At 44.2% G+C, this 26,559-nt stretch overlaps 1 protein-coding gene across 1 annotated transcript in view; it reads right to left on the bottom strand.

The window, feature by feature from the left end:
* LOC124612525 (UNC93-like protein) overlaps nt 1-21,152 on the bottom strand; it is a 228,439-nt gene extending 207,287 nt beyond the window's left edge. Inside the window, exon 1 of the mRNA XM_047140788.1 lies at nt 20,873-21,152. The gene's annotated coding sequence lies outside the window, so the exon portion shown is untranslated. The remainder of the gene's footprint in view (nt 1-20,872) is intronic.
* Between the last annotated feature and the right edge of the window lie 5,407 nt (nt 21,153-26,559).

A 26,559-nucleotide genomic window follows, 5' to 3' on the forward strand; every position in this document is an offset into this window, starting at 1 on the left:
GATGACATTTATAGAAACAGTGTATTCTGAAGTCACTATATTTTCGTGGAAGTGTCTGCATATATGGGCATGCTACAAGAGCTAGTTAAAAAAAATGGTTCAAATGGCTCTGAGCACTATGGAACTTAACATCTGAGGTCATAGAACCACTTAAACCTAACTAACCTAAAGACATCACACACATCCATGCCCGAGGCAGGATTCGAACCTTCGTCCGTAGCGATCCCGCGGTTCCAGACTGGAGCACCTAGAACCGCTCAGCCACCACGGCTGGCGAGAGTTAGTTGCACACTCGAATGTCGGAAAACATTGAAAAAGGGAATTATTTGATGCAAGTGTACTTATAGAATACGAACTGTAGGCTAAAAGATGAAACCGCTTTTCAGTAACGTAATAAGTATTTGTGGAATGAGAAAGCTTAATCACCGCAAAAATAGTCGTACTGTTTCGCTGCATAGCTTGAAACCACAGGAATCGTCTAAATGATTTTTGCTGCTTTTGTCTAAGAACTGACCTGTTCCATAATGCTCTGTGCTAGGTCCAGTGCTTCACGCTGCCCACGCTAATGTGAAACTCAAGTAGAGAGAGGTGGGACATTGTTTTCAACGGTGACGGCATGGCTGTACTCAAAAACAACTGCTACATCAATTTTCTAGGTATGAGACCCTGGAGCATGTAAACATATTCTGGAAGACTAAAATTAGTACAGATACATTGTCTGCTTCCAGTTCGCTTCGAAAGTGGATGGACTATCGATACAAGTAGTTACAACTTGTAATTCATCTATTCCTCAATTTGTGTGTGGGGTTACTGTAGCGCCCAATAAACGTTAATAGCTTCCACTATGTGTGCGTGTTTCTAAGTTTTTGGAGAATACTAAAAGCATTCCAGGGCCAATTGACTGGGAGGGGATCACCGCCAGGGTCAGCTGCAGTTTTCGAAAAACAAATTTCTATGCATTGCGCGATCAAACTTAGATGAATAAAGGTTTTGGTAATGATTTGACCTTATCCTGCGATATAATTTCGCCGTTAGACACCACACTCATAAACCCGCACTGAGAACATCTCTGGATCGTTAAAACGCTAACAGACTTAAAGGTATTGATCAAAAAATATCTCCGTCATTGTCATAATCTCCAGTCTATTTTCAAATCCATACTAGCTAGCAGAACATCAGGCGTTATTGCCCAGCGGTGCTTTCTCGACATACCTGATATTTATTCGGTTAATAAGTAAACTCCACTGTTACCCTAACATAAACTGATATGCGGTACTTCCGAGACAGCGTTTGGCAAAGAATTATTCATTTTCGTTTAAGTACAGAATATCGAAGAAAGCTGTGCCCTATTAAAACAGGGGCTGACCTCCAATGAACTCAACAAAACTCTTTTTAGCAGAGAAGACAAGAGACGCCAAAAAAAAAAAAAAAAAAGAAAAACGTTGCGAATGCAATGAAGGCGACAGAGTTTCGTCAGATGCAGTGCAGTTGTTGAAACAGTGAACTCGGGTGGGAGGTCAGTCGTGTGGCAACCTGAACACGGTATCATTCCATGAGCCTGACCAGGCGCTGCGGTGAAGAAATCGGCCATGTGTTTCATTAACGAAGCATGGCGGCAAGTCACGACACAGATTTTAAGAAATCGTGAAACAATAATTTTGGATATGAAGTCCGCGCGAGGGAATACCTCACTATAAACACCTGCAGCAATTCGGTAGCAATCCCATTGCTAAAGGAAACTGCTACGATGGAAACAGTGGTAAGATTACAGGAAAAACTTGTCGATTCCATTCTCGTTGCCGACGCGAGAGGGTGTTCACAAAGCTGAATGGCAGTCGGTTGCTGCTGCTGGAAGCACAATTTATGCAGAGCGCCGAAACGACGAGGAGGTGGTTCCCAGAGCTCACTTCCGTTGAGAATTTCCCATACACTTAACCGCAAATGAGGTATCTACTGTTTTGCGAGTATCGTCTAACGGCTCGCGTTTACGGCCCTTTGTCTACTGAAAAGAAAAAGAAAGAACACGCAGTGTAGAACGTTCTTTGTTTCTCTAATTGACGACTTCGAATTTATTGATTTAGTAGCAAATACAGTTTCAATTTCACACTCACATCGACAGACGAAACTGTAAAAGGAACAAGAGGCAGAATCTTCTTTTCGTTAAATGACACTAAAAAAACAAGGGAGCAACATACTTAGCTGTTCTTCTACGGACAATTGGTGTAATGAAAGCGGTCAAATTCGAGTAAACTTGGACATGTCGTGAGGATTACAAAATGGCAGTGAACATGAAAAACTCCAAATATGCCTTTGCCTATTTAGGCATACAGTGACGCACCCCTATCACAAGTAATATACCGAAATCATTGTAATCTATATTTAAATGGAAATTTAAGTATCATTTCTGTTTACTTCCTTTTTTTGTGCGTTTCAGAAAAGAAGTATGGATGCAACTTAGCATTCGTCCCCATGAACGCTGAATTACCTGTGGGTTGCTCGAATATTGCACCGTCCACTGTCAGTCGCATTATAATTTTAAAAAAATGGTTGATTTACGTCCTTATGTGTCGATGCATACCTCTGAGCAAATATCACACGGCTGTACCAGTAATAGTCAAGATTGAAAATCTGAAGCTAACAGAGCATTTGTTCAAGTAGTTGTTCGATCATGTATTATTTAGTTTCGCGAAGTATTTGTAAGACCAAAAGTTGTTTACTCGGGGGTGGGGTCTTGTCATAGATGAAATGAAAATTCAGAAGTTTTGATGTTAATTGCCATTTGTCTCCACTTTTCGTTCTTTCTTGTTGAGTTTTATTTCTCAATTTGAGGTGTATATTTACTAAATTACACCAAAAACTTAAAATGACGTCTTAAATATAGCCCAACAGAATATTAAAACATGATTATAATTATTTGGTCTACAGATTAAAATACATCGCGGTTAATGCTGTCGTGTTTTACAACGAAACTGGTCCGGCGTATTGTGTGCTACACAATGAAGTTTTCTTTGAATACGAAGCTAATTGCAATCTGGATTCAACTCTACGAATCAAATTTTGATAGTCTAGATACAGATGGAGCGCGAGTTTTAAAAAAGACAATTTTTGAGCTTTTCCTCCGTCTACAACAATAAAATAACTCCAAAAAATTTACATCTTTAAGATATTCACTGATGCTACTTACAAAGAAAATAGCGGAAATCTAGAAAGAGCATACAAACTTACATGGAACATTATAACAAAAATTTGTTCCTCAAAACGGAAAAATTACGATGTTTGAACACAGTTGTTAAAATAGAAGCTTTGAAACCGTGATAATGGGTGGCAAATCCAAAACAAAAATTATTGAAGAACAGGAAAGGAAGAAGTTAAGAAAAATCTTACGACCGAAATACTGATGTTGAATTTAGATGAAAAAGAAATAACAGAAGATCTGTCTAGCTACAGAGAAAAATTGCAGATTCGGTCAGAAAAAATATTATAATTTTACGGTCATCTATGTAGAATGTACAACAGTAGATTCACAAACAATATTCTAAACTTAGCCTTATAGATGAGAAATCTAGAACGAAATTTTGAGCCCTAAGTCGTAAACGTAAATTTGCTGATATTACTAACTGATAAAATTCAGGATGGAACTGAAGAACGTAAAGGCAATACAGCGAACAAATGAAGAGATGCTGCGGAGAAAGGAGGAAAAAACGTTAAAAAGGTTCAAACGCACGCAACGGACACAAATGGACAGAAAGAATAATAACAGTAGTATCGTAGTCACGTTCGTCCTTCAAAATAAAATTCTGCGTCGTTAAGAAACTGTTGTTGTTGTTGTGGTCTTCAGTCCTGAGACTGGTTTGATGCAGCTCACCATGCTACGCTATCCTGTGCAAGCTTCTTCATCTCCCAGTACCTGCTGCAACCTACATCCTTCTGAATCTGCTTAGTGTATTCATCTCTTGGTCTCCCTCTACGATTTTTACCCTCCTCGCTGCCCTCCAGTACTAAATTGGTGATCCCTTGATGCCTCAGAACATGTCCTACCAATCGATCCCTTCTTCTAGTCAAGTTGTGCCACAAACTCCTCCCCAATTCTATTCAATACCTCCTCATTAGTTATGTGATCTACCCATCTAATGGTTCAAATGGCTCTGAGCACTATGGGACTCAACTGCTGTGGTCATCAGTCCCCTAGAACGTAGAACTACTTAAACCTAACTAACCTAAGGACATTACACACACCCATGCCCGAAGCAGGATTCGAACCTGCGACCGTAGCAGCAGCGCGGCTCCGGACTGGAGCGCCTAGAACCGCACGACCACCGCGGCCGGCTACCCATCTAATCTTCAGCATTGTTCTGTAGCACCACATTTCGAAAGCTTCTATTCTCTTCTTGTCTAAACTATTTGTCGTCCACGCTTCACTTCCATACATGGCTACACTCTATACAAATACTTTCAGAAACAACATCCTGACACTTAAATCAATACTCGATGTTAACTTCAGAAAAGCTTTCCTTGGCATTGCCGGTCTACATTTTATATCCTCTCTACTTCGACTATCATCAATTATTTTGCTCCCCAAATAGCAAAACTCCTTTACTACTTTAAGTGTCTCATTTCCTAATCTAATTCCCTCAGCATCACTCGACTTAATTCGACTACATTCCATTATCCTCGTTTTGCTTTTGTTGATGTTCATCTTATACCCTCCTTTCAAGACCCTGTCCATTCCGTTCAACTGCTCTTCCAAGTCCTTTGCTGTCTCTGACAGAATTACAATGTCATCGGCGAAGCTCAAAGTTTTTATTTCTACTCCATGGATTTTAATACCTACTCCGAACTTTTCTTTTGTTTCCTTTACTGCTTGCTCAATATACAGATTGAATAGCATCGGGGAGAGGCTACTATTGAAGTTAATAGCCCTTGCGACTTTGTGCAGTTATGTCAACGAACAAACGCAGCGAATAATGTTCTTAAAATAACGTTGCAGAGTAGTCTGTGCACGTCACTTGAGTGAAGAGTGTACGCAATGACTTGCTGTCTGTGGGAAGAGAAAGCCCGGACCAGCAGAATAGAGTCAGAAAGGTGCGCGACGCCGTTGCAAATATTTAGTGTAGTGAGCGTGACACGGCGGGCATCGCATAGGACGCTGATAAGGCCCGCCCGGTGTGAGGCCGAAACGAGCGACTGACGTCAGACTAGCATAGTGCACGCGGGCTGTGCGTCCCTGCAAATGACAACTCGTGAAGTCGGTGCACCGGCTGCTAGGCAAGCTGCAACTGATGGTTCGGACGTCTCACTCAAGAGACTGGACCGCCTCGTAGCAGGATTTAGCGGGGCGCACAACTGCAAATGTTTACGCCATTTACACGCAAAGATTTACGTCATATGCACTTTCGCACTCTACTAAACTCACCGGGCAACATATTAGGCTTTCCCTTAAGATAGCAGACTTTTCGCTTTGGATCTCTGTGGATGTTTGCGGTCTGGTACCAGGTGGTCACGTGACCCTCCGACGCAAGTTAACGGCAGTAAAGGGGTGATATGAGCCAGTCAGTTGTATGAAATCGGCGCATTAACATGAGTCGATGTGCAGACGTGACAGAATGGCACAGACGAGCTGTCGTATTTAGTCGTTCAGCTGACTGGGGACAAGAGTAGATCCTGGAAACGTCGATTGTGTGAGAAGAAATTGGAGAGAAACATCGTGCAGTCTAACGTCCTAGACGACTTTCGCTTAGAAGAAAAGTGTAGGACATGCTTTTTATTTAAAGCAGGAGAGATCAGCTGTAGCAATTAAATGTATTACGGGCGCGCAGATGAACTCAAAAAAAAAAAAAAAAAAATGTTTTCTGCTCACACGTTACACGAACGGGAGTTAGAAGTTACTTTCCAGCATCGAAATAGTACTCACTTTAATCATGTTTACGGAGCAGAACTAGCGCAGTCGATCGTCTGTTGTACAAAAAATTTGACCTAATGTGATATTAACCCTATAACATGAAAAGGGGAAAATGTTACATTGCTACTGAACCGTCGTAAAGTTTACTTCTCCACACCTTATTCAAAGGTAGTCATAATCATAGGTCATGCATTCGTTAATTTCAATTATTAGCTCTCCTATGAATGTTACATACCAAATTAAGTACTGAATGTCCTGTTTTATAGCCTACTGCAATGGTAAATCCTACGAGGGTTTAGTATCTCGGGTTAAGTAGTAAATATTTTCTCCATTGATTTAACAAGCATTCATCGTATTTGTGCCTCACTGTTATTTCGATTTCTCACTGTGTTTCAGCTTCTTCGCCGCGTTGTGTTAGCGGTATAAAAGTTAAGCAGCCTACGTATTTAGTATTACAGGCGCCAACCCTCACGAAAAAAAAATTAACTGTAAGCACCTTTATAATAATAATAATAATAATAATATCGTCACACGAAATGTTACTTTCTTTCAGCTAACAGCAAGGTACCTGAGAACATGTTGTGTGGTAGAGATTAATGAACACAAAGATAAGGGCTAACCATGGTGTTCTACAGTCTGTTGCAACGATTTCCGGCAGAAGTATGGGCGACACGTTTTGGTGGTCAGTCGCAGGTGGACTTTCCCACGGCACGGTCGCGTAGCGTAGCCGGGTTACAAAACTCGTCCCCTGTGAAGTGGACCGCAACCTGCGGACACAGTCCCGTCAACGCACTCTGGCCACTGCGTCTGCTACGGGCTCCTGAGGCATACAGATGGGTCACACCACGATCTAACTTCATACTAATGATCTTGGTGTCATTTTTAAGCCTTTTTCACACTAGTTTAGGAAAATGCTGGTGTATTTCCCAATATTCGGCTCAGAAAATACGATACACAAACTGTTAAAATGCGCTCACACACATAGTTTACACGATTCACAGATGGCCAACATGACTTCGCTTCCTTAGGTTAACTGAACACCGCCGACAAGCAGGGGTAAATATAAATTTGCCAAATCAGGAAAATAAAGGACTCCGTACCATGGATAAAGGAAGGAAAGAGAGGAAATACATCGCTAGTCCTCAGTGCGACATCGCAGGGGCACCCGCTCTGATCAGGAGGTCGTTTCCAGACAGTGTTACTCTACGGGAAGTGTTGCCATGATGTTTTTCTGGGAAGTCATTAACTCTAGACTTGGCAAATGTCCGCAGCTTTGTCATGCATTCGTCACTTTATAAAATCTCCCACGAGGCGACTATGTTTCACAGTGCCTCCTCAAGACCGAGTTTTTTGTTGTTCTTATTAGTATGACGTATGTCCGTCTTAACATCCGACGCGGGATTTCTTCCGAAGGTGCTTCTCAGCGCTTTGTATTTTTCTCTTTTTGTGGGCAAATGCAATGCACGTGGCTGTATAAGGATATGTACTGACTCTGTCGAGCTGATAACAAGAATCATGACTTAAGACCGATATGTAAATTTCATTTCCCCACTTGCAATTTTCTGAACAATTTTATTTTTTCTAAAAGAGCTCCTTATTTTTTCTAAGACTTACTGTGTGTCTGAACGTCTGTCCAGTTGTGGTAGCTTTATTTCGCTGGGCATTTTTTCTATCTAGATTTCATTACATCCAGAACCTTCCGCGGTGAAAAGCAAAACAGAAGATGTCATGTTACTCGTGAAACTAAGTACAACTGAATAATCCATACTGTTTTTGTCCTACCGCATGCACTGTACAATGATCATACCATTTGAAAGTCATGATAAGTAGTATCATAAAATATGAAAAGGTACTTTCTCGAGAGAATCGACGTGTATGAAGAATTGGTTCAAATGGTTCAAATGCCTCTGAGCACTATCGGACTTAACATCTGTGGTCATCAGTCCACGAGAACTTAGAACTACTTAAACCTAACTAACCTAAGGACATCACACACATCCATGCCCGAGGCAGGATTCGAACCTGCGACCGTAGCAGTCGCGCGGTTCCGGACTGAGCGCCTAGAACCGCTAGACCACCGCGGCCGGCGTATGAAGAATTCTAATCTACACACGATGTAACTTAAAACCATTGTAAAAGTAGTATTGTTTCCGAAGGCTCTGCTTTTACAAGCTGCAGTGAATAAACACTGTCTTTTGTTTCAGTCATTATACTTTACTGACTCGGCAGTATTGTATCATCTTTACATGTTTCTTCTTGAGTCATATACATAATTCACGTGACCATAAGGATAATTACTTATTCTTGTGTTATTTTGGTTACCCTGCTATAATTCACAACATATCCATAAAGTGTATTTTCGGGAATGTATATGTGCTGCTATTCGGCTCAGACTGAAAATGCGTCACAGTGTCGTATACTAGCCAAAACCGACCAAGAATGTATGGAAACGGCTAGACTAATGTGAACGAAAAGTTGCCACGAACCCTACAGTCGGTTTGAAAGGCACAGTGCTTTGATAAGCATGGTCCTGTATGCCTTCGCCTTTCTCCGGCCTGACAACTGACTCTGACACCTCGTAATTGGTGCAATGTGGATCACGTGATAGCTTTGGTGTTTTCCATACGAGCACAAGATTACCAGATCTGAAAATCGTTTTATGCGCAGAATATATATACCATTTATTTTTATTTTTATTTATTAATTTTATTATTTTGGATAAATCATTATTATTATTAAATTATTAATTTTTTATTATTGTGGCTATAATGAATAAAAAGAAATTAGCTTTTGTACGCCACGTGGGCTGATTCTTTTGTTAGCATTTGAGAAAAGTTTTCCATCAGATAATTTTGTTCATTCCCATCCATTAACACGTTGCAGAAGAATTACTATTTCTGAGAGTCAAAAAGTACTTTTGTATGTTCCATTAGGGATATACTATTATAAAATGGCAATCATACCACAGAACTAAAAAAAAGAAAAACTGCATTACAGCTGGTAACACGTCGATATACAGTACTTTAGTCGTGGGATAACATTTTATCATATCGGAGTGATCAGGTGAGCTATGTTACAAGATCGTAGACGCCAGGCATATGTTGAGCTAAGTTAAGATAAGAGAAGCGTAACCAGTAAGTAGCTGAAGTAGCGTGTAAGTCAGCGAGCAGCGTCGTTTACCTCAAATTGCTTATGCGTGACAGCTCAATACATTGGACGGGAGATTGTCGTTGACGAGCGTCTTACTTTACAGTGGCTGCCTAGCTGATTATTAATCTCTGCTCAGCGATTAGTTTTCAGTATCGATCTTTCACTGACAGGTTGAATAACTGCTCACTCCTTGCACCTGCACCTACATCTACAACAGGACGTGGCGAAGTGTACGCTTGGTACCATTACTGTCTCGTCTCATTCCTGTTCCATTCTCGAATAACGTGGGGGAAGATCGATTGTTGGTAAGTCTGCGTACGACTGTAATTTCCCTGATTTTCTCGTCGTGGTCATTTCGCGAGACGTGTGGAGAAGGTAGCAAAATGGTGTCTGATTCTTTGATTCATCCTGGAATATGCGCAAGGCTCAGCGTCTGTAATGTAGCGTCTGCCAATGAAGGTATTTTACGCTTTTCAGTGTTTCCAGTAATTTGTCGCTAACAGTGTAATAGAGAAATAATGGATCTCTTCGCTTATTCAGGTGCGAGGCTTCACATTTATTTACGTACTCGATCAACTGCGCCTATCACGAATCCTCTGCTGGTCTACCTGCGTTTTGCAGCAGATTTTGGGAAGACGATTTTCTTATAGATGGATGTGGATGAACGTGAACTCTGCAATTCAGATTGGTTCAAATGGTTCAAATGGCTCTGAGCACTATGGGACTCAACTGCTGTGGTCATAAGTCCCCTAGAACTTAGAACTACTTAAACCTAACTAACCTAAGGACAGCACGCAACACCCAGCCATCACGAGGCAGAGAAAATCCCTGACCCCGCCGGGAATCGAACCCGGGAACCCGGGCGTGGGAAGCGAGAACGCTACCGCACGACCACGAGATGCGGGCTGCAATTCAGATAAGGTCGTGTTAAAGTCCATTGACCCCCTACACGAATTCTGCAACTTACCCTTCAGGTAAAAGAGCGTGCACATGTGTTTCTCACTTTGGAGATCGACAAGTACGTGCCAGAGTTTTCATTCTCATTTTAACTCATTGCTTGAATCGGCTCGCTTTGACATTTATATTTGTGTCAGTAACTTGAGAAAAGTACAAACAGACTCTTAGATTAGACTGTAGAGTGTCGGCTTTGGTTACGTACCAAAAACGGACAAGATTCAAATGGTTCAAATGGCTCTGAGCACTATGGGACTTGACATCTGTGGTCATCAGTCCCCTAGAACTTAGAACTACTTAAACCTAACTAACCTAAGGACATCACACACATCCATGCCCGAAGCAGGATTAGAACCTGCGACCGTAGTGGTCACGCGGTTCCAGACTGAAGCGCCTAAAACCGCACGGCCACACCGGCCGGCAAAACGGACAAGAAACCCAGAGAAAGACAAGTATTCTTCCAGAACAAAATTGTGCAATCGTAAAATGGTGAAACGGAAAAATTACGCTTACTCAAGTGTGTCACATACAAAGTTTAAATGTTATCGTTACCTGAAAATATGAGCCAAAATATTTGCAACTGGAGGTCATTATTATACACTTCCTTATGTATGAAGCATATTTTCGTCTTCCTTCCGTCAGTTAGAGTAATTAAGACAACAATTTTCCTTTTCATTTCTTTGTCAAAAAATCTAATAATAATCTCAGAACCGTACCAAGGAGATCGTGCGCCACTGGTAAAACTGTGTCTCGCCTTTCCTCGCCCCCGAAAAAAAAAAAAAAAAAAAAAAAGCCGCTCTGCAATTTAGTTTGCGCTTATTTAATACATTTTAATTTTGTACGTACGTTTAGCAAAAATGAAGTGCAGCGAAACCGACGGTCCAGAGAGATTTGACAACAATTACGAGGGTTTAAAGTTTAGCAAGGTGATTCGCAAAGAATATAAAGATTTTTGATGCTTCAGCACGTGCCGGAGTATAACAAGACACCTAATACATCAGTAAAGCATACATTCAGTGGCCTTGCGACATCAGATAACTGAGCTATGCCGACGATGACCAGTGCCAGGGCTGCGATTGTTCATGCAAGGATTCAACGCAGATGAACAAAATATAGCTATAAGCACAACGACTAACAATTCTTGTAATATTATTAAGCCCAGACAGATTACTCGCGAATTATTTTTCATTTACACAGCAGATAGTATCAACCAAAACGTAGGAGCATCAAAAGTACTGGTTGGAGAGAGACGTAAATGCCCTATCCCCTGCACCTCTTTTGTTTGGTTGCTCCACCCGGCGTCTCGATCCAGTCCTCAGTCGGCAGTAATCGGCAAAAATCGGTAGCCTTTCGTTAATTAGCATATTTGCTTTAGCAACCGCTCACAGGCAGAGATCCTACACCACCGTAGCTAAGTATACTTGAATATTACTCATCAGTGTGGAATCCGTACCAGATAGGATTGATAGAAGAAATAGAGAAGATCCAAGGAAGAGTAGTGCGTCTCGTTTCAGGTTCATTTAGCAAGCACGAAAGTGTCGCAGAGATGTTCAGTGAACACCAGTGGCAGACGCTGTAACAGAAGCGCCCTGCATCACAGCGCAGTCTACTCTTAAAGTTGCGAGAGCGTACGTTGCTAGAAGAGCAACAAATATATTGCTTCCTCCAAGACATATCTCGCGGAAAGAAAGTGAAGATAAAATTAGAGAGATTCGAGGCTTATCAGCAATCATTCTTCCCGCGAATCATTCGTGACTGGAATAGGAAAGGGGGAAAGTGACAGTGACGTAGAAATTGTCCCCCGCTACAAGGTGGCTTGCAGTATAGGTGTAGAAGCAAGATCGCCACTGTTGAACGTGAGCGAACTGTGTAGGCGGTAGCTATGTGAGCCAAGCCCACTGTTGCCACGCAAGCCGTGCTAAAGATATACGTCTGTTTCTTTATGATGCTACTTGCACGAAATGACAGTGGCAACAACGTGCGCTTACAGTTGTGGGGCGAGAGAAAGGCTCCTTCTCATGGCCACAAAACAGAAACACAACAGTCAGAAGAACCGATGTATCTCCTACAGTTATTTCTTAAACCGGTTTTTCTTTCAATCAATTTTTACGTCCCCTCTGTGCAGTCCTTGGCGAGGGTCTGTCTGTGTACGCCATCGCTACGGGCGTAAGTGTTCTATAGCTTAACACTGGTTAGTTCCTGCAGCATGGCCTACTGACAGATTACGGGGAACGGTCAAGCAAAAACAGCAGGTCTGCTGCTAGTCGTGAAGTTCTGGTACTGCCGATGAGGGCAGTTTTCAGAAGTTGAGTGTTGCGACCAGACGATACTACAGTCATCCAGCCATAACTGTGGGTTCTTTAATTGCTCTGCAAGATGGATTATCAGAACTACAACATATAAAATATTAGTTCACTTTATGATGTGAATGGTAAAAATATTTCCTTAACTTGATACAATCCTTTGTTACAGTAGTGCTCGATAATTTACAACTGTCATCATCAAAGTATCAGTTGATGCTTACAATTACATCTCCTCTCTTGAAGTACAGTGTTCAACTTTTGCAAAAGTGTATTTCCGTCTGAGTCTTGAATAACGCTGTAGTCCTACTCGATGATGTTGATGCTGTAGCCGAGCTCACGAATTGGCTCTATATTAATATCCGTGGGAGGGCGTTGCTGTGCTGAGACAGAGGGCGTGTCTTCTTTAGCCTCTCCCATCCGTCGTTGCGGATTGCAGCTAAAGTCTGTCGTACCGATTTGCATTGTCAACTTCGGTGTGGCACCGCGATCTCATATCACACTGAACAAGGAAAAAGCTGTAGCCTCTATAGCCTGTGAATCTCGGGATACCGAAGCATTTAACTCGATTTCAGCTCCATATCGGACAGGAGATATTCGTTGACAAGCGACGTATGTTACAGTTGCTGCATATTTGCTCGTTAATCTCAGCTGAGTGAAACACTTTCCGTATCGCCGATTCGGTGACAGGTTGAACAGCCGCGTGCACTCCACACCTGTCGCGGTTGTCTGTCACAGTGGAGCATCCTGCTCGCCTCCTGACGGGTATTCCGCCTGCCAGCTCCCAGGACTCGAATGACGAACCCGTTACACACGGTGCAGCAATTTTGCACGACATCGCAGGCTTTTGAGCCCCGCAACGTGTGGCATCCGGGCGGCCCCAGCAGACAAAGGCGCCGGGACAAAGGCAGGGTCGCAGCGTCCGCCGTGACGTAAGCGCGCCGGCCTGGGTTCGTGGCCGGGAGCGACCCCGAAGGCCGGACCCACTAGCCGCCCTGGCAAAACGTAAGCGTTTTCCAGTATGCAAAGGAGCATGCACTGTTTTGTAACTTCCTGCAAGAGTTAATAAAAACATACGCCTCATTCCCAACACCTTCCAAGTTACAGGTATTTGAAACCGTCGTGGTGGGAACTTTGCAGTAGATCGTGAATTAACGTGCCCTTAATTTTCAGGAGTTGGTGCATCACAGCTGTTGGAAAATATCATATTACCGCCATTAGCTGCTGGTGGAATACCCCATTTATACAACCAGTTTCAGTCGTCTGCCATCATCAGGCTCCTACATACTAAGTAAAATAAAACATAAGGGTCACGAATCTGTTAAATGTAAAATGTTAACACCAACAAACACGTAAAAAATGTCACATACTCACATAAAAGTAACCACATCATCATGTCAAGCGAAATATAAAATCGTTATCATGAGGTGATAAAACAATAAATAATACGCATTCGTATAGATATCTGGAAATTTGTGGTAAGTTCGTATGGGACCAAACTGCTAAAGTCAGCGATCCCTAGGCTTACACACTACTTAATCTAACTTATACTAACTTACAATAACTACACACACATACCAATGTCCCAGAGAGGACTCGAACTTCCGACGAGGGAAGCCGCGCGAACCGTGGCAAGGCGCCTGAGACCGCTCGGCTACCCCGCGCTGCGTACAGAGGTACCGGTCCTCTTATCGTAATACAAATTATTCCATAGCACAGATTTTTCATAGACTGACAACGTATTTTATATATTACGATATGGTGACAGGTAATTCTGAACAAATGCGAACCATTTACGTCTTTATGTTGTGTGGTTTTCGTAATGAATCACATCACTGTGTTATGGTATTGTCTTATTTTCAATGTATTATTCATGGTTTTATCACTTGACGATAAAGATTTTATATTTCGCCTAACACGATGCTGTGAATACTTTTGTGTTAGTATGTGACATAGCATTACGTTTCTGTTGGTGTTAACATTTACATCAGTTAAAATATTCGTGACAGTTTAAGCCTGTAATGTTATTTATGTATTATTTTATTTGGTATATAAGATCCTGACGATGGTCAGACGACTTAAACTGGCTGTATATTACATTTCTCAAGCATCCTCAATTTCCGTATTTTGTTCCAATATTTTTTGGAACTTTGCAGCTCTTTTAAAGAGATGCAGCGAATTTACAGGAAAACTTGACGCTAGCTTCTGTAAGTAACACAGGATGTGTCTACGCTAGCTGTAAATGCATGGAAGCTGGCGTGGCAATTTTTAGCATGAATCCTGACAATAATTGGCAGTAATTACCGACATTGCAACTAACTTTCAGCTGATGTTTCTAATTCCTGGTAATTTAGGAAACCGTTGACAACACAGCTAAATTTATGTGATGTATTCTCCTTCAAATGGCGCGTGTTATCACATTTGATGTTTATCTGGTCCCTCCTAAAGCGCTCAGCATACGTTTCTGTGTACCGAAGAGCTTCTGATTTGAAGAAGTTGCGCTATGGGAAAATAACATCATACAGACGTCACAGAGCAGGGTTTCAGAAAGCTCTGTATTGCTACGAGCATTGATACAACAATATTCTTGCATTAAACAACAACAAAACGTTACAACTGTGTGTCTAGCTATAACAATGGGGACAAAACTAGTGGTTACTAACTAAAGAGTGAGTGATTGGGCTGTCTTTCCAAACGCAATTTAGCTGTTAGTTGAAGGCTAAACGTGATTTCTCCATGAATATGGGTGGTATATTGTTTGTCAAACCATGAATTAACATACATGGTGCCCCAGGAATCTAGATATCATGGACTCTAAAATGCACATCTTAAGACCTATGAGCATATCTTCATCTTAGATGCCGTGAAAGAAACTTCTACTGAATGCTTTCCATGTATTGAGCGGTGGTAGTACAGACAAAAATAAGAAAAAAATCTGCATTACGCATGGGCTCCAAAGCATTTACCTCAAGAGCTATGAGAAGTTTTTAATCTTCGCTGCTGTGAAACACATGTCTTCTACTGAAAGAAGGCTCATAGCTCTTAGGGTATGCATTTAGAGCCCATCTTTACTAGACAATTTATTTCATGCTTTGGTCCATACTAGCTACTCGCAAAATATGGAGAGTAAAGAGCTTGTAGTAGAAGAGATTTGTTTCACAGTAACGAAAATGGAAATCAAAGAGCTTGCAATAGAAGAGATTTGTTTCACAGTGTCGTAGACAGACAAGTGCTCATAGCTCTTAAGGTACGCATTTAAAGGACCATGTTTACCGGACTTCTTTGCTTCGAATGATCGTTTGTGTCATATGCCTTAATATTGAACATTCCTCCCGATACACCCTGTATAGTTTGACTTCTGACCGTTGAATACTCTCTCAATATATTTGACTGCGTCGAAGGATGCCTAAGACGAACTCTTTTCTTTTGATTCTACTATTAAACTGGCTGTCACATGAACTGAGTGGCAGGACGAGGAGTACCTGTCACAAAATATGATCTTAGGATTTCCACATCTCTATGAATCAAAATGTAAATCTTCTAGATCGAAACTGATAATGCAAATAAAGAGTTATTTAATTACGTGACTGGCTGCTAATAAAAGGTTATTTCGTTATGCGACTGGCTGCTTCTGTTTGTACCTAAGATTGGTAGAAACCTATGTTCTGTCGATAGTGAACACCCAAGGGCCCGAGTATTATTGCACTGATTTATGGAAACTAGTTATCAGGGTTTGTATAGACCTGGACTACCAATACTCTTAACATCTACCAGTGTCAGCTTGCAATGGCCAGTGGGGGTGGCTTTCGATTTGAGAAACTCCAATACTCTTTAATGTCACTTTAGTAAGTTCTTTATTCGAAAAGCTCTTCAAATGGCTGGCAGTATCTAATACGGAGATTCTTACCGCACAAATATCTTCGGCCGTCGCCGATATTTGAACGCAGACCTTCCATAGACAAGGATTTAGGGATGCAGTCGTCAGTGGCAACCACTGCATTGTGACGTATCCGATGGTATATACCGTACGTCTATCACTGTTTGTGAACGACGTCAGCAGTTCATAGTTCTTCATAGGGCATACACTTATTTCAAAACTGCCAAAAAACGTTCGTAAGTTTCTAGATTAAATAACCTTCAGTCACCACATTTACTACCGATCTGTACGTATCAGGATCTAATGTATTCTGAAGACTTCGAGAACAACTTTTTAATACCATTGACGAAATTTCGTGGGATAACAGCTTTCTGAATATTTTGGTATATTAGACCCGTGGTCTTGTGTAGCTCGTTACAGATTACGATTTATTTGATTGTTATCTCAATCTTTGTTTCTTTGAAAATACTTTCACAATAATTAACCTTAAGGCGGGAAGATCCGTTTTTCTTTTTTCACCGGCTCCTTCGCACACATACAAAAGTACTGTGATGTGGTGGCTGTCGCTAAGGGAACAGCTGCACATACGAAGTGTATGTCGGCCGCCTCTTCACCAGGAAACCTATCCTTACTGCTGCGTATCACTGTTAACACACAACAAACATTGCCGAAAAACAAACCGAGAAAGTTCGAAATTTTAAAAAGCGTCGTTGACTGGAGCGCAGTGATCGGCGTGAAATGTTGAAAATCAATAAAAATAGCCTCGATCGTGTTTTCAGATTTTTTAAGAGTTGGTAACAGGTTTCGGCCCTTTCCTCAGACCATTTTCAGGCTTACACCGCCATTATGGCTACTGGTGGTGGCCACCAGCAGCCATAATGGCGGTGTAAGCCTGAACATGTTCTGAGGAAAGGGCCGAAAGCGGTTGCTAACAAATAAAAAATCTGAAAACACGGTTGAGATTGTTTTTATTGATTTTTGAAACCGAGAGAGAACTGAGCGGTACTGAATGCGAACTTGACGGCAGATACTAAAATGAGCGCTGCACTTGTCAAGAGACAGAATGTGAGAAGTTTGTTTCCCAACAAGGCACACGGCGCATACCATCGCCATTTTAACTGTTGTGCAGGTAGTTACCGTACGAAACAGATCCGGGTACAAAAAATTAAACATAATTCAATTACTCAGTAACAAGCCATAGAAGACGCAAGTCTGTTATCCCAAAGTACTTAGAATATAGCCCGCATCTCGTGGTCGTGCGGTAGCGTTCTCGCTTCCCACGCCCGGGTTCCCGGGTTCGATTCCCGGCGGGGTCAGGGATTTTCTCTGCCTCGTGATGGCTGGGTGTTGTGTGCTGTCCTTAGGTTAGTTAGGTTTAAGTAGTTCTAAGTTCTAGGGGACTGATGACCATAGATGTTAAGTCCCATAGTGCTCAGAGCCATTTGAACCAACTTAGAATATATTCCTTAAAGAACATTTGAGAGTCTGTCGCTGGATTTTGCATTTTACATTTGTGACAATTTGCCGTGTGGTCCAAATGGTTCTGAGCACTATGGGACTTAACATCTATGGTCATCAGTCCGCTAGAACTTAGAACTACTTAAACCTAACTAACCTAAGGACAGCACACAACACCCAGCCATCACGAGGCAGAGAAAATCCCTGACCCCGCCGGGAATCGAACCCGGGAAACCGGGCGCGGGAAGCGAGAACGCTACCGCACGACCACGAGATGCGGCCATTTGCCGTGTGACTGATGGTGAGAAAACCTGATGTTATTCTTTTGGTTCTATGCAGTGTTTATGTACTGCTGTTTGAGATGACAGATTCTGCAGTTACGCGTTATAAGGAGCTATTTTTTTCAATCTACACTCCGTCGAAAACTGTGGATTTAAAAAAAAAAATGTACACTCCGCCGGTAACTGTGCTACTGGTATTTCCAGAGGACATTCCAGTAGGGCTGTTGCAACTCCACCAGCTGCCGTGCGACGCGAGCAGCGCAGGTGTCTCCTGGCTTTGTTGGCACAGTCGGTGACTGCAGCCGTAGACAGCGAGATGCAGTTGCAGCTGCAGCGGAGATCAGGTACCCTGGCGCATAGACTGCCCGCGCGACAGAAAAACACGCGTCCGGCAAGCGGCAAGCAGCGTTCGGACAGCGGGGATAACGATTCATCAGCTGTCCACGCAAATACAGCCGGCGAATATCCGCCGTCAGGCGACTCCCCCACAACGCGGACGGCCTAGGCGTTGACGTTTCACAATCGGGTGTTATTACGCGCGGGCGACAAGCGTTGCGACAGTCAGGTGGAGTGGCCGTTGCGAGCGCCAGGGGAAAGAAATATGTTTACGAGTCGCACAGTACACGCGCTAGTGAAGCAACACGGACTAAATGCTGCGGCGGTTCGGAATCTTTCCGCAGATGTAGAATACATGCTCAGATACTAGTAGTGAGACTCCGAAATATGGCGGGAGAGTGTGCGGAAGAATTAGTGCGAACAAGTACAAAAATAATTGGCACTGTTCAACGCAGGCGTCATAAGAGGCTTGCAAATTTCTGCGTTGTAGGAGGATACGGGTGGAAACACATTTCCGAGGTTCTCATTCAGTATTTTACCGGAATGAATTTTTACTCTGGAGTGGAGTGTACGTTGATTTGAACTTTCCTGACACATTAAAACTGTGTGCCGAATCGGGGCACGAACCGAAAACCTTTCCGTACGTGGTTTAGACCACAAGTCTGCGAAAAGGCCCGCATCTCGTGGTCGTGCGGTAGCGTTCTCGCTTCCCACGCCCGGGTTGGATTCCCGGCGGGGTCAGGTATTTTCTCTGCCTCGTGATGGCTGGGTGTTGTGTGATGTCCTTGGGTTAGTTAGGTTTAAGTAGTTCTAAGTTCTAGGGGACTGATGACCATAGGTGTTAAGTCCCATAGTGCTCAGAGCCATTTGAGCCAATCTGCGAAAAGAAAAGGTTCCGGCCTCGTGTCCCAGTACAGCACACCAGCACACAGTTTTAATGTGTCAGTAAGTTTCAGCTTTTTTTCTGTACAAAAAGTCCTAATATTTTTGTCACTTGTAGTTTCTTTCTCCTATGGCAATGATTTATTAACACGAAAAATACCGACTTGTACGGTGGTTTGTAGTTCACGTTAACCTGTAGGTGCCGCTGAAGCTGGCAGGGCAAAATAGTTCAAAAGTCAGAGGAAGCAAGCTACGTCTCTGCTCTCCTGTGCTTAGCGTTGTTGCTTGCTGTCGTGGAAGTCCCAATATCGATTCTCGGTGGTCGCCTCCAATGTTTCAGCCGTGGAATAGTCTGGAACGGAGTCTACATAGTCAGTCTACTCCAGGTGGTGAATCCAGAAGGGAAACCGCTCGAATAAACATGCAACAAAACTGACCGTAAGCTGCCGAAGTGGCATCATATCGAAAGGCTTGCACGAAGCTGAGAGCCACACGAAATTTAGTTATTTCTTGAAGAACACACCACCTTCAATAAAGCACTCCTAGTAAAGTATTGCAGTGTTCAAAGCAACCTACAAGTTGATGACAGCTTTACTCTTTTTTATAACTCCAGGTACGCCTACTACAGCCTTTTATTGCCCATTATCGTCAATAATTACATTACTGTAGAGAAGGTGCAACTATGGAAATGTGTAGTCCTGCTTGAGCTGAAGTTGGTTCGATTATTGGTCCCTATGTTCTGGTTCAGATGTGGCATGAACGCCTTAAATTACTGTAGAAGAAAGCTGGAACGGGTTCCTGTGTTCGATAAAGGTCTGTTTTCCGTAAAAACTGATCCGATGCTTTGTTTCTAATGGCGTCACTATTGATGGAAAATTAGCTCTTACGCAATAATACAATCATAATTTGCTTTACTGAAAGGCTGCAAGCCTGAAAGTCGGTTCGATCTTCTGGTGGTCCTAGGATCCTTCCCTGTCACTTACAGCTTCTTCCACATCCACCAGTGGTTTATTAATGCGAAAAATGTCAGGCTGAAGCGTGGCACGGAGTCCAGGCGAACTATAGGTCCTCTATAATTCACTTGGTAAGATCAAGGTTTGCAGGAAGGCAACAGCTGGTCTTTTAAAAGGTCATGCTTTGCAAAGCTGTTCAAATCACGTTCGGGATATGATAGCTTTATTTTCTTTTACGCCAATGTGCAGCGTGTTTCTTTGCCCATTACTAACCTTATATTAACCGTTGGTGAACATAATTGCACTACCAGAGGGGGTCGCAACCGTGTAATGGTGGTAGAGTCCCTCGATGAGGCATTGGTTCGATCCTTGGTCCAACGTTTTTGGTTAAGATGTAGCGTGATAGCCTTAAATAACTGCAGATGAACGCTGGGATGGATTTTTACGTCCGATCGTAGTCTGTTTGCCGTCCAAGTGGATCCGACGTCTTCTATTTAACATCACTATTGTGGAAAAATAGGCTCAATCATGGTAATACAACTGTAATTTCCTTTCTGTATTATTTTCTTCAGTGGTCGGATGTAAATCAGAGCCTAAGAGATATATGTTTACGAGCCTCAAGTACACTCGCGGGAGTAGAAATAAAGGAAATGAGGAAATACAGGGTTGTTTTCGTTTTTGGTAAGCTTGGATGTAGATGCGTTTGATGCACAGGTCGATGACAGAAATGACTGTGGTCGTCCAGAGGAGAGACCCGCGCCAGTAGGTGCCGCCGAACTTACTTGCAAGGGTGAGAGACGTCCGCTGGCGCGCCAGGAGCTCGAGTTGTAGACTTCCCGGTGAACGGGAGCTGTCGGACAGAGCAACGGGTCGTCGGCCCAAGTGTGTCACTCGCGATGCACTGAGCGCTCTGCCGGCGGTGGCGAGCTTTCTAAAACGGTTCGCGGCGACGGAAACTGAGTCGAGTGGATAGCGGCCGGTGAGTCGGCAGTCGTCGTTGTCTTCTCCGCGCGGGAGCAGCCTTGCAGCGAGCGCACCACTTCCACTCGTCGCAACAGCGAAACCAAGACTACGGCCGCGGGCAGCGCCGCCCGCTGCTAGTATAGCGGTAGGCGGCGCCGCTGACGTCACGTAGTGCTCCCTAGCCTGCAGCCAATCGCGCGCGCTGTCGCGCGGTCACGTGACGCGCCGAGGCGCCCCGGGGGATTTCGGCCGACGGCGGGCGCCTCCCCACCGTGTGAGTGCTGGGATGGCGCCTCGGGCGTCGGCGATCCGCCTCTCGCCCGAGCGTGTTGAGCTGGGTCGGCGTTGTATCTCCGACACTTACAGCTGGCTGTAAATGGCTGCTGGCAATCCGTGGGATAACGGTTAACGACCCTGTTGGGTTAAAAAAAAAAAAAAAAAAAAGGTGCCCACTGTAACAGCTGTACGCGTGAGACATTTTAATGCCTCGTACTTGCATGCGATAACGGTTAAGCTATCGAATTAATCTTTTTCGGTCTTTCGGTCTTAGGAGGTTAATAGCAGTCCAGTATAAGGTAACCAAGTTACTTGACGCGTTTACATGCCGCAAAACTTACGGAATATAAAGAGCGAAATACTTTTTTCATTTTGTCCCTAAAAATAGCAATTCGACAGCTACATTTCACTATTTTTATATTTTAATTCCTCTTTATATTCTCCGACACAATCGCAATTATCTTCACACATCATCAGTTCTGGCCACCTCAAACGGCTGTCTTCCACGATAGTTTTAGGTGTCACGAGTAAAATATGTTTTATATTTTAAACTAAGGAAGTAATAGAATTTCTCATACACAGTTGCTGCGCGGCAGGACCATGGGTTGTCACTAATTTAACAGGTATTCCGCTAAACTTATATAGCAGAATAGAGAAAAAGTCAAATATTTATCCACCACCATTGACATCTGGATGTGGTTACAAATCGACAAAAATACGTTGCGTTTGTTAAACTGTTTCGATAAAATGAGGGAAGTAAACATTCGATCTAAAAGTTTACTTGACCAGACGTTTTCAATTGGTGAGAGATCTGGAGAATGTGCTGGCCAGGGCAGCAGTCGAACATTTTCTGTTTCCAGAAAGGCCCGTAGAGGACCTGCAACATGCGGTCGCGCATTATCCTGCTGAAATGTAGGGTTTGGCAGGGATCGAATGAAGGGTAGAGCCACGGGTCGTAACACATCTGAAATGTAACTTCCACTGTTTAAAGTGCCGTCAATGCGAACAAGAGGTGACCGAGACATGTAACCAATGGCACCGGATACCATCACGCCGGCTGATACACCAGTGTGCGATGACGAATACACGCTTCCAATGTCAGTTCACCGCGATGTCGCCAAACACGGATGCGACCATCATGATGCTGTAAACAGAACCTGGATTCATCCGAAAAAATGACGTTTTGCCATTCGTGCACCCAGGTTCGTCGTTGAGTACACCATCGCAGGCGCTCCTGTCTGTGATGTAGCGTCAAGGGTAGCCGCAGCCATGGTCTCCGAGCTGGTAGTCCATGGTGCTGCAAACGTCGTCGAACTGTTCGTGCAGATGGTTGTTGTCTTGCAAACGTCCCCATCTGTTGACTCAGGGATCGAGACGTGGCTGCACGATCCGTTACAGCCATGGAGATAAGATGCCTGTCATCTCGACTGCTAGTGATACGAGGCCGTTGGGATCCAGAACGGCGCTCCGTATTACTCTCCTGAACCCACCGATTCCATATTCTGCTAACAGTCATTGGATCTCGACCAACGCGAGCAGCAATGTCGCGATACGATAAACCGCAATCGCGATAGGCTACAATCCGACCTTTATCAAAGTCGGAAACGTGATGGTACGCATTTCTCTTCCTTACACGAGGCATCACAACAACGTTTCACCAGGCCACACCGGTCAACTGCTGTTTGTGTATGAGAAATCGGTTGGAAACTTTCCTCATGTCAGAACGTTGTAGGTGTCGCCACCGGCGCCAACCTTGTGTGAATGCTCTGAAAAGCTAATCATTTGCATATCACAGCATCTTATTCCTGTCGGTTAAATTTCACGTCTGTAGCACGTCATCTTCATGGTGTAGCAATTTTAATGGCCAGTAGTGTAGTTTCACGAAGTACCGACAGGTTGCGGCGGTGTACTTAGGCGTCAAAATGGCTTCTGTAACGGAGGTGTGTTCAAACCAGAGAGCTGCCACTGAGATTATTTTGGCGGAAAACCAGAGCATCATAGATATTCAGAGTCGCTTGCAGAACGACTACGAACACTTGGCATGGTGAATCATTGGGCGAGGTGTCTGCCAACATCGCAAAAACATGTCGTGTAAATCTGTCCGAGCTCCCACGTGCCAGCCGGATGTACACAGCTGTGAATCCTGCGTTGTTGGAACGTCGGACACTCTCACTCGAGGTGATCGACGGAAGGTAGTGGAACACCTCGCTCCTCTGCTGGGCGTCTCTGCTGGAGTGCTGATGCACTCGTGCACCTTTTGCGGTACTCAAAGGTGTGGGTCTGGATCTTGTAACTTCCAACTTCCGTCTGTTTGGTCCCGTGAAGGATGCAACTCGCGGGAAGCAGTACGTGGATGATGGGCAGGTTATTGGTGCAGCAAGATGTTGGCTCCAACGTCGACCAGTGAGGTGATACCATACGGTCATACAGGACCTCCCAGTAAGGTTGCGTAAGGCCGTCGCATTGAAAGGAGATTATATTGAAAAGTAGGTTTTGTAGCCAAAAGAGTGAGGAATAATATGATATACTGGAATCCTGAATAAAATCTGTCTTCACAAAAAAGAAAATGTGTTGCATTACTTATTGAAAGTCCGTCCTACAACCGATATGCATGTCACGTCGTAGAGCAATGGAGTAGAGTGATACAATTATCGTTTTTCATATAAGGCCGCAAGGCTGCTTCCAATAGCTGGCTTGAGTACTTAAAACAGAACTCGTGTATTGTGTCTGACGCATGTGTCACATACACACTGACGAGCCAAAGAAACTGGTACACCTGCATAATATCGTGAAGGGGCCCCGGGAGCTTGCAGAAGTGCCGCAACACAACGTGTCATGGACTCGACTAATGTCTTGAGTAGTGCTGGAGGGAACTGACACAATGAATCCTGCAGGGCTGACCATAAATCCGTAAGAGTTCGAAGGGGTGGAGATCTCGTCTGAACAGCTCGTTGCAAGGCATCCCAGATATGCTCAATAATGTCCATGTCTGGGGAGTTTGGTGGCCAGCAAAAGTGTTTAAACCCAGAAGAGTGTTCCTGGAGTCGCTCTGTAGCAATTATGAACGTGTGGGGTGTCGCATTGTCCGTCGGAATGCACAATGAACAATGGATGCAGGGGATCGGACAGGATGTTTACGTACGTGTCATTTGTCAGAGTCGTATCTACACGCATCAGGGGTCCCATATCACTCCAAATGCAAACGCTCCGCTCCGTTACAGCGCCTCCACCAGCTTGCTTGCACAGTCCCCTGCTGACGTGGATCCACTAGGTTGTCTCCATACGCGTACACGTCCATCCACTCGATACAATTTGAAACCGGACTCGTCCGAGCAGGCAACACATTTCCAGTCATCAAAGTCCAATGTCGGTGTGGACGGCCCAAGGCTCGGCGTAAAACTTTGTTTCGTGCAGTCATCAATGGTGCACGAGTGGACATTCGGCTCCGAAAGCCCATATCCATGGCGTTTCGTTGAATGGTTCGCACGCTGAGACTTGTAGATGGCCGAGCATTGAAATCTGCACTACTTTGCGGAAGGGTTGCACTTCTGTCGCATTGAACGATTCTCTTCGGTCGTCATTGGTACCGTTCTTGCAGGATCTTTTTCCGGCCGCAGCGATGTCGGACATTTTATGTTTTCCGCATTACTGATATTCACGGTACACTCGTGAAATGGCCGTGTGGGTAAAATCTCCACTTCATCGCTACCTCGGAGGTGCTGTGTCCCATCGTTCGTGCGCCGACTATAACACTACGTTCAAACTCACTTAATTCCTGATAACCTGTCATTGTAGCAACAGTAACCGATCTAAAAACGGCAGACACTTGTTTTCTTATATACGCGTTGCCGACCGCAGCACCGTATTCTGTCTGTTTACATATCTTTGTATTTGAATACGCATGACTGTACCAATTTTTTGTGCTTCAATGTAATTTACAAAATACACTCCTGGAAATTGAAATAAGAACACCGTGAATTCATTGTCCCAGGAAGGGGAAATTTTATTGACACATTCCTGGGGTCAGATACATCACATGATCACACTGACAGAACCACAGGCACATAGACACAGGCAACAGAGCATGCACAATGTCGGCACTAGTACAGTGTATATCCACCTTTCGCAGCAATGCAGGCTGCTGTTCTCCCATGGAGACGATCGTAGAGATGCTGGATGTAGTCCTGTGGAACGGCTTGCCATGCTATTTCCACCTGGCGCCTCAGTTGGACCAGCGTTCGTGCTGGACGTGCAGACCGCGTGAGACGACGCTTCATCCAGTCCCAAACATGCTCAATGGGGGACAGATCCGGAGATCTTGCTGGCCAGGGTAGTTGACTTACACCTTCTAGAGCACGTTGGGTGGCACGGGATACATGCGGACGAGCATTGTCCTGTGGGAACAGCAAGTTCCCTTGCCGGTCTAGGAATGGTAGAACGATGGGTTCGATGACGGTTTGGATGTACCGTGCACTATTCAGTGTCCCCTCGACGATCACCAGTGGTGTACGGCCAGTGTAGGAGATCGCTCCCCACACCATGATGCCGGGTGTTGGCCCTGTGTGCCTCGGTCGTATGCAGTCCTGATTGTGGCGCTCACCTGCACGGCGCCAAACACGCATACGACCATCATTGGCACCAAGGCAGAAGCGACTCTCATCGCTGAAGACGACACGTCTCCATTCGTCCCTCCATTCACGCCTGTCGCGACACCACTGGAGGCGGGCTGCACGATGTTGGGGCGTGAGCGGAAGACGGCCTAACGGTGTGCGGGACCGTAGCCCAGCTTCATGGAGACGGTTGCGAATGGTCCTCGCCGATACCCCAAGAGCAACAGTGTCCCTAATTTGCTGGGAAGTGGCGGTGCGGTCCCCTACGGCACTGCGTAGGATCCTACGGTTTTCGTCGGATTGCCACACGATATATTAATCGCTCCGGGTCACTCATTTTGCTTCATCGCTTTCGTAGTGGCAACACTCTTTACAACTCTTCAAGTGTCGCTTAACACGCCGCGCGGGATTAGCCGAGCGGTCTTGGGCGCTGCAGTCATGGATTGTGCGGCTGGTGCTGGCGGAGGTTCGAATCCTCGGGCGTGGGTGTGTGTGTTTGTCCTTAGGATAATTTAGGTTAAGTAGTGTGTAAGCTTAGGGACTGATGATCTTAGCAGTTAAGTCCCAAAAGATTTCACACACATTTGAACATTTTTTTTCTTTTGATAGTTACTACAACC

Source organism: Schistocerca americana, chromosome 4 (assembly GCF_021461395.2).
Source record: "Schistocerca americana isolate TAMUIC-IGC-003095 chromosome 4, iqSchAmer2.1, whole genome shotgun sequence".
Classification (NCBI taxonomy): Eukaryota; Metazoa; Arthropoda; class Insecta; order Orthoptera; family Acrididae; genus Schistocerca; species Schistocerca americana.